This window comes from Cryptotermes secundus, unplaced genomic scaffold (genome assembly GCF_002891405.2).
Source record: "Cryptotermes secundus unplaced genomic scaffold, Csec_1.0 scaffold2475, whole genome shotgun sequence".
Classification (NCBI taxonomy): Eukaryota; Metazoa; Arthropoda; class Insecta; order Blattodea; family Kalotermitidae; genus Cryptotermes; species Cryptotermes secundus.
Window position 1 is genome coordinate 109,367 of NW_019745129.1, and position 9,783 is coordinate 119,149.

At 40.8% G+C, this 9,783-nt stretch overlaps 1 long non-coding RNA gene across 1 annotated transcript in view; it reads right to left on the reverse strand.

Moving 5' to 3' along the window:
* LOC111875069 overlaps positions 1-1,396 on the reverse strand; it is a 98,937-nt gene extending 97,541 nt beyond the window's left edge. Inside the window, exon 1 of the long non-coding RNA XR_002844664.2 lies at positions 1,310-1,396. This is a non-coding gene — a long non-coding RNA (uncharacterized LOC111875069). The remainder of the gene's footprint in view (positions 1-1,309) is intronic.
* Between the last annotated feature and the right edge of the window lie 8,387 nt (positions 1,397-9,783).

Sequence of the window (9,783 nt, forward strand, 5' to 3'; positions counted from 1 at the left end):
AGTGACCTCCTTTGGAGATATGAGGTTCTTTTACGTGCCGTAAAGCTACGACACGGGACCCACGGCTTAAAGTCCCTCCCGGAGGACTTGTTCCCTGAATTTTTCCGCCCTTAAAAATTCGACGACCTCCGCCGGGTATTTGAACCCGCGTACTACGAGTCATGAGGTGGGAACGTTACCTCTAGACTACGGAGGCCGCTTACTTGTGTGGGTTTGTCCTTCTCTCATCTCTGCAGCCGCCAATTTATCAATTAAAATGCAGCATGTCTCCCAAGAACTGATCTAATTTTGTGAAACACGGAATATTCAGTAAACCATAAAAAAAAACAGCAACTTGAAAATACTGGGCCCTAGCCACTTGTTTAGTTTCTTGATGTTATACACAGTCGGTATGACTCCCTTGACGGGGGATCATGCCGTGCATCCTAGCCACTTTTTTAGTTTCTTGATGATATACAGAGTCGGTATGACTCCCTTAACGGGGGATCAGGCCGTCGCAAGGCCTCTTAACTACACATAGCACATCATAAACACACAACAAATCCACCCAATACAGACATTCATACTTTTATTGGGATTCGAACGCACGATACCAGCTTTCGAGAGAGCGAAGGCAGTTCATACCTTAGACTGCGTGGCCATTATGTTCGGCTCAAGAAATCATTACTTTCCAAAAATTATTTTAGGGAATATTCCTTAGCTCATTTGGAGTCAAAATGGGTTACTTTTGTTACGCATAGAATTCCGAAATGTTGTCACAGGTGAATATAGACAGACATATAGAAATTATAAATATATTTCAGGGGTTGTAGGCCACAGAAGAGACACAGGATATTTAAAAAAAATAAGCTTACTTTGGCATCCAATAGGTCCAAAAAAGACTCGCCCGTATATGTATTGAACAGTAAAAAGGAGTTTAAGAACTATTTATTCATTACAAAATTAGGCCTACGTTATTGGTTCAAAATGAAATATACATTATAAATTTAGAAGCAAAATTACTAAATGAATAAGTCACAAATTCGTGTTTGAAATTTACGTTGATTTCAGTTTTACGAAATTGGGAATTGTGTCGTGTGCATTAATCCCGATTCATTCTTCGTGGACACACCTTCGACGCTGAGCACAGTCACATATCGGAAACTGATCCAGTTAACATAACTGGCAATACCAGTTAAGCGATATAAGGAATCACATGATTTCTCATGTATTCGGCATTGCTACGAGCTATTCCAGAAAGAGTTACTGGATTCTACAGTGATAATAATATAAGTAAGCTTTCATTCTACATTTGATAATAATTGTTTACCTGTGATTAAGTGTGATATGAGGAAAGTTTCTTGCCCGGAATTACGAAGCGTCCTTCGCCAACAAAACAAGAGAAACTGCGCATGTCAGCAAGCGGGAACTCGTTCCTGCATAGCTGCATGCTCTCCAGTAACGTGCTGTACTCTACTGCTTTGCTTGCCAGTTACAACCAAGGTCAAATCGCAGGCCGGGCCAACTTCGGCGGCATTAACTTATGCAAATATTACTGTAACTGTTAATTAATAATTATGAATAATATTGGAGAATTATGCATAATTCATAATATTGATTTTGCATAATCGCCAGTCATTTTTCGTAACAAATGGATTATCTATTTCTGTTGCAACAACAATAAGCAGAGGTACCAGATTTGGGGCTCTGAATGTATATAAGGAATGTGCAAGATAGGTCTGATGTGTTCTCACATTTCGCAGTATAATGGTTGGTAGTGAACTCCACATTCCGGCCGTCTTTATCCTCTTGAAAAATCTGTTGTTACCATTTAAAACGGAAGCCGGGTGAAATCCACCCCCATCTCCACACGCTGCGTTTCACCGATTCACCTAGGCGCAGAGAGTAGCTCGGTTAATTACACTGCCAACAAAACGGTCTGTAAGACAGAATAAATCAGCACGACCGACCCTCACTCTGTGGTCTGGGAACCACACGGTTCCACATCACAAAGCCTTGGTTAATTTGTGGTTTAGCAACCTTGGTTTTGATGTGAAGGGAATAGGTGTGTTTGTCGGCAGCAGCGCTCCCTAAAACACGTGCCTGCAAGTCAACTTTTATGCTTCAGTACAAAAGCAATCAGTTTATCCCCAGTTCAGCAGTTCTCGCAGGCGCCGTGTTATTTTTCTTGTAGCAGGGAATTAAAAATTGATTTCATTATGTCTGCCAACTTTAGAGTATTCGAAGTATTTGCAAACGAAATTTTCTGCCGGTTTTAATCATTCACTTTAAAATAAAAGAAAATGTAGTCCTATATTCTTATCTGCACTTACGCCAAAACCCCTATTTATTTTCTTAACTGCACGAATGCCCAGTTATACAAAATTACGTTTCTAAATATAATTTGTTTACGCCAATTTCTTGCACTTGAACTCCGAAATTTCCCCATTAACCTCTAAGTGACTATAGCTGGGGTTTGAATTGGTAATTGGATTTACTGGACTCTTGTACATTCGTGACTATAAGTGTAATTATAATCGCTTCACTAGTTCACACAATCTTCAGTTCAATACATCACGTACTAAGTCTTATCAGTCTGTCTTCACCAGTCGTTACTTGATGACGGATCCCAGTAATTTCCTCTGCTTCCGTGCTCACCCTATTACCGGCTGGCGACTCTCCCACAACTAACTCATTTGAGAGTCAAAGTTATGTTAAGACAGTCGGTCAGTCGGCCAGTTTGTCTTGGTGTCAAACTCTCCTCTGGGGCCCAAGACCAGGTTTTGTTACTGTCAGACGGTTGCGGGTTTATTGATGTGGTGCGTCCTTTCCGACGAGGACAGGACTTAGCCAGCACAGTGATTCCGAGGTGCAGGCTCCTCCCGATTGTTCTCACTTAGACATGCACGTGTTTCGAAATGGGACCTCCTCTCGACGAGGGATGGATCAGTCTTTCTATGTAGGCCCTACACGTTTGTTGCACCGCAGTTTCCGCAACTACGGTGATGTTCACAGATTTTCCTTCTCATTGTTGTCAGTTGCGTTATAGGATAAGTAGCTCTAAGTATGCCAAAACCTCCTCCACCCAAGTACCTTAACGAACAGAACCAATTTGTTTCTATTCGTCCCATTTTCATCATGTGGTCTCTTTCGTAGTGCATAGGACTCTTTGGACGAGTGGTCAACCCGCCGCAAGGCCGCTACCTACACACAGGAAAACACAAACACAGACATCCATGTTTTGAGTGGGACTGGAACCAACGATCCCAGTGTTCGAGAGAGGGAATTCAGTTCATGCAGTAGACCACGCGCCAACTGGGTTCTGCGAATGAGTTGCTTATTCAGGTACTTGTTTAGGTGCCCAATTTAACTCCACTTCCAGTAGTGCTCTGTTTATTGCCTCGTTTTTTGTGGCACATTTTACGTTTCAAAATTCACTGATTAATATTAAGGACTGTTCGAGCCATATAGTTTGACATTTTAGAGTAGTAACAAGAAGACCATTTTTGCAAGTAACATTTTCGACTCCAAGGGTTTAGTGATGATATTGATCTGAGGCGTATGAGAGCCGTGTCAAACATCAGAGCCTTAATTAAGTACAAATTTTCGTTAATTTTCGTCGATTATGTTGGAAGGATTTCGAGAGGATATGAATTTATGGGGGGTACTTTCACTGGGAATTTTGACCTCAAATGAAGTATATATTAATAGTCATTAGGCTACTGTCATTATGTTCAGAGTGCTTGTTACCATGACACTAATTTTCAACACAGTAACAACTGCAATAATATAGTGGATAACCCTTACTGGCGAATACGTGCTGTTACGATTTTTACCATGTAAATAAATAATTACGTACATTTAGGACACGTGGAGAGCGAAAGCTGATATAAAACTGAGAAAATAAAACCAGGGGGCTTTTAGAAATAACAGTAATTGTGTTAATAATAATATTCAATTCAATTCATGTTTATTTACGTGCAATAACTTAACAGCACAGTGGCCAATTACAAAGTTAGAACGAGTCTATAAAGATACAGAAAAATAATCAAATACAATACAAATATGACAGAAATAAATCAGTGAGCATAAATCTAAAGAAGACTTAAATATACTTGTATACATATATTTATGAATTATGAATTATTATGAATGTTGCTAATACTATTAGCAACTAGATACTAAGATAAGACAACTGGGAGTGATAGGATAAAATTAATAACAAGCCTAATAAATTAATACCAATTACATAAGAAAATTAAAGTTAGCCGAGGTATACACATTTGTAGTTAATGAGAACACTGATCCAGTAACACTGTAAAAGGTTTGGTACATGCTTGTAAAATATGATTCAGAGAAACTAATAATATCAAGCGATATTGTGTGTAATGGACGAGTTCTCTATGTGTCCGCCTAGAGACTATATAAGTTGTACAGAAACAGATCAATTCAGAGTGAGAACTGGAATGGAGCGAGTCCTCGGCAGCCAAGGTAGCCTGACGATTGATTTTGATTAAGAGTGATTGTAAAAGAAGATGTTAATAGCTGCAGTCATCCAATCCAAAACCCTTTTTTATTGGTCACGAAACCATAACTCATGACATTATTATTATAATATAGAAATTGTGGCTACAATTTCATTGACATTACAGAATTATTCTAACATAAAAATTAATTCTGATTTTATGAATAACGTTTTGTTCTACCTGTCAATCTCACAGTGGTCTGTATCGAATTTCAATTTATGTTCCGTCGTTGTGTCTATCATAACAATAAGGAACTCCTCCCAGTGCTCTGAAGTTTTCATCACCGTTATGTACTTCTTACAGAAATAATATAGTATCTTGTTCCATTATACTCGCGAATGAAGGTGGCGGTGCGCTATGAAGACCTCGCAGTCTTCTGTACAGACAATCTAGTGTTAAAAAAACACGATTTTTCTTATTTCCATCATAGTTTAAACTTTTCGCGCGAAACTATTTTTATGAACGATTTTATATATTTACAAACAAGAAGCCTTTTGCCTTCTTCCTCATCACGTTCATTCCGTAACGTCAGTATTAAAATTTTAAAATTCCATTAAGAAAATAGAGTTCAAAAAGCTTGCCTCTCATTGAGACATATGATGACGTGCAGACTAGATAACTGAAAATTAAAGAGCTAGAACATGATTTCAAAATGTCATGCATGCTGTATACTTCGGTAATAACATTTCAGCCGGTCACAGTAACCGAGCGGCCTAAGGTATGAACTGTCTTCTCTCGCTGGAACGCTGGGATTGTGGGTTCGAATCCCCCTCGAGGCATAGATATCTGTATTCGTTTATTTTTGTCTCTTTGTTGTCCGGTGATTAGAGGTAGCGGCCTGGCGACGAGCTGATCACTCGTCCAAGGAGCCCTACCGTCTGTGAAAAAAAAATGATTACGGATCTAAATAAGACGCCAGGGACCTGAATGGGCTGGAAGAGCCATTGTAAAAAAAATTAATAACACTTGAAACACTCACTGACATAAGATACGTTTCTCGCAAAATGAGAAGTGCTCAACCACAGAAAATGTCTTCACAGGATGACGAAATTTCTGCATCACCTTTTGATTTCTGACATGAAGCAGACCTATTCTTGGATTTGAAAGTATTATTAACCAGCAGCAGGGTTTAGCTAGAAGTCGTAATACAAGGAGATTATTAAAATTGATTCTATCTATATCTGTACTACCGTTGCTCCCGATTGGAGCATAAGGCATCCGTGAAACGCTTCAATTCACATCAGTTTCTTAATTTAGAAGTCGGTAGGACTCCTTGGACGGGGGATCAACCAGTCGTAAAGCCGCTACTAACACAGAATAAACGCAAACAATACAGGCATCCATGCTTTGAGTAGGATTCGAACCCACGATCCCAGTGTTCTAGCGAGCGAAGACAGTTTATGCCTTAGACCTCGCAGCCACTGTGATCGGCTTAAAATTGATTACAGGCGCATTTCAACGCACATGAGAACTGAAGTGGACGAAAACGTGAGTTTTTGAGGTGTTTAAGACTGCCAGGAAATAAATTCTAGTGACAGAAGTCTATATTTCATTATTGGAAATCAATGTAGGAGGTGGGTTCGTGAAATATTCATCAGAGTTAAACAACCCCAGTGAAAATTGTGGTGAGTGGTTGCATGTCAAGAGGTGGCCTCGTGGAAACATTTCATAATGTGGAAGCAGTAATGAACACTGAGGGCTGCATAAAACAAAGGAGGAGAAATCTGTACATTCTGTTACAGAATTCAGAAGAAGAGGACGGCATTGGAACATTGTAGTTCCCTTTTCAGTATAAAATAACCCCGAATTGCCGCCTGAATTAGAGCACTGCATGACAGGGGCATGTAGCCACACTTAAAACAATAATATTCTTACTTCATACAATTTGTGAGGCTTGACGTTCCCACCGCAGTGATTATCAGTCCTGTGGTATATTGAAACGTGACCCCGTGCAGTTTGGTAATGTGCACCAACACTTCAGGGAAATCTGCTAAATCCATCTTCAAAGTGGAAGTGCTATATATTACAAAAGTGAGGCCACCTGAAATTACTGTGGCGTATCCACTCGTTGCTAAGCAGTGACTCTGTAAACAGGGGCCGTTGCTAGGTAACGCCCTCAACAAAGTCATGTAAGCGGTCTCTAGGCAACGAATCGGTAAATGCGCCTACAACAATACGGATATTGTTGGCAACGATGTTTTATATTCGGTCCCTGCAAATTGGTTATAAAGAAGAGTTCAGTTAAAAATCGGCAGTCGAGTTCCGGAGTTCAAAGTGAGCAGTTAGACGAGAGGTGGGCTCTGTACGGGAGGCTGAAAAGATGGCGCTATGAATTCAGGTGTGGAGTGTCAACGACTGGGCAACGGCGTGACCGCGGAAGTTGAACAATCTCCACTGTGTTAACTCTGTTGCCAGGAAACGGCTAATGGAGACTGTAATAGATTGAGGACACTAGTCTGTGTGTGTGATCTGTAAAGTGAATTTCCGAGTGTTGTACACAAGTGGTGTCAATAAACCCAGTTCACAAATACATACCCCGTCTATAGTCACACACAGAGGAGGAATGAGTGATAGGAGATTCGTCAGCCTTTTTCTCACCCCCGGATTCCCGTTACTTCCCGGATATTTTGATCTTGCCTACTTACGTTTCCGTACAAAGAAAAATCAGTGCACTCACTCCGTTTCACTTCGGTTTACTAGATCTTAAACATTCGGTAGGACTCCTTGGGCGAGTGATCAGCTCGTCGCAAGGCCTCTACCTGTAGACAAACACAGAAAAACGCACACAAACATCCATGCCCTGAGTGGGATTCGAACCCACGATCCCGGTTTCCGAGCGAGCGAAGAGAGTGCATGCCTTAGACCGCTCGGCTACCGTGACCGGCAACGTTTTCTGATAGTGAAGTGAAAACACAGATCATATCCGATAAACGTGGGTCGTGTTGTAGGCAATCGGTAACAAGCTGTCACTGCGTCACAACATCCATGCGATTCCTGATCCAAATACTTGTATTCGCTTTCCCAGAATTACTTTCTCCGCATATGGGTGACGCCTCACAATTTGCCCACCAGAGACTTGTACCTTAACGAATTCGAGAATTGATTGCGGATAGACGAAAGTTTTCAGTTTTTGGAACGAATTCATTTTGTCAGAAACCGTGATTAGAAAACGATTCAAGGCCATTATAGCGCCTGAGGAAAGTACGAATTCTGCAGCTACATTCAAAGAGAATCCATACGTTGAGAGAAGAAATCGGGTCTTGAATATTTCCATTAATGGATGCCTTTGCCTCGATTCATATTCAAGTCAAACATGGCTCGAAATTAAAGTTTAATAAGGCACCTTTCTATTCCCTAGATACCGGAGAGTTGAGGCTGCGTTCTTTGCCCATGAATCATTAACATTTCTACATCAGCTACACATGTAGGCCTGCAAGTTGCAACAGTCTGTCACAGAACATTCTTATCACTGCGTCAGCCTCTCTTTCTTTTCGTCTTGTACAAATCCTGGAGTCATATATACGTACACTAAGATTTTCGTTTCTTAGCTTATGTATTGATGCAGTATAAACTCTTTACATTCTGTAGTTTGGGTTGAAAAACTGCAAGGTGATTAAGGAAGATGAATTCGGAAAGATGTGAAAGCAAGTTCATGTTCTGATATACTGGGTTTTAGGACTTTATCCATCGTCCTGGTTTTTAAGATAACTAATAAAAACACGACGTTTCGGAAACTGGATCTTTTTCCGTCCTCAGGCGAAGGATAACACCTATTCTGTTGGGTTCATTAGAAAGAGCTAGCCTCAATCACTGGACCTCAGTCCAGATCCAGTTTCCGAAACGTCGTGTTTTTATTAGTTATCTTAAAAACCAGGACGATGGATAAAGTCCTAAAACCCAGTATATCAGAACATGAACTTGCTTTCACATCTTTCCGAATTCATCTTCCTTAATCACCTTGCAGTTTTNAAAAAAGATTCCACGTCAAGGACAACAGCTACCTAACCTCACTGTCAAATAATTAACCATCATCCTCATGTCCACATCTCGATTTTGTTTCGGTTCCTTTAATCACTTGAAACTTACTGGGTGATGCTTCAAATTAAGTTATCATCTTCGGATGATCGTTCGGACGAGTTCTCTAAAGCTACGTTCACGGAATCAATACTACTACTTGGTGCTCTCTTCTAGCAGCTAGCTCGTTTTCCTTCATATCCTGAGCATGTGTACTTAAGCATTCACCGAAGACTTGCTGTGACTTTTCTTCTTAAGACGTGTTAACTATTTCATATATGCATCTACATTATCCGGGACGCAGGCGATAGCGTGGTTGGTTGAGGCACTATGCTACAAGCCGGAACGTCGCGTTTTTGATTCCCGATTAGATCATTGGATTTTTCAATTCACGTAATATTTCCAGCCGCAGTATGGCCCTAGGATCGACTCAGCCTCTAACACAAACAGGTACCGGGGGTCTTCCAGTCGGTAGCCAGTTGCTATACCGAATGTTCTCTCTCATTGGCAGAGGCGTTAATTTCTTGCATGCAAAGGCCTACATAAAGATGACCAAGCCCACTACAAGTGCTACAAAACGTAGTTTTTCGTTATCATTCGCGCTTTCATCAAATGTACGCGACAACAGAAAGGCAAGATCTGATGTTCTCACAGCCGTGTTATGAAGAGAACAACAAACAGAATAAAGGCACACAGCCAAGCATGCCTTGATTAGGATTCTAACCCACAATCCCAGTGTTCGAGCGAAGACAGTTCATGCCCCGCGCGGCCACTGTGATCGACTGAAATGTGTTTACATTTACGAAATCATATCTCCACGTGTGCTTTGCCGCACCATGCTATGATAAGAGTATACTTTTCTAAAGCCCTGTGCCCTCCTAACCGGAAACGGAAGAGCTATGTCAAACGCGTGCAGGGAATATGAAAGATCTGATTTAAAAAAGCTGGAATTCAACAAGAAATTGTTGAGGAATTATACATTCAGTGGGCTCAGTTCATAAATCCGAGACAACTGGCTGCCACTGCCGCTGCCACGGTTGGTGCAGAGTTTCGTGTGTTTATAAAACACAATACGTTGTACAGACGCGTTCAAAATTGTTCTTTCGAATTAAAATAACACACACAACTTCCTTACTTTGAAATCAGACAAATGCCTGTCCAGGGTTGAGACCCCGACTTCAAGACCGTGGCTGTGATAATAAGGTGTCTGTTCCAGGTTATACAGAACTCAGTAGAGGTATGTACGTGCCGAATATTTGTAATT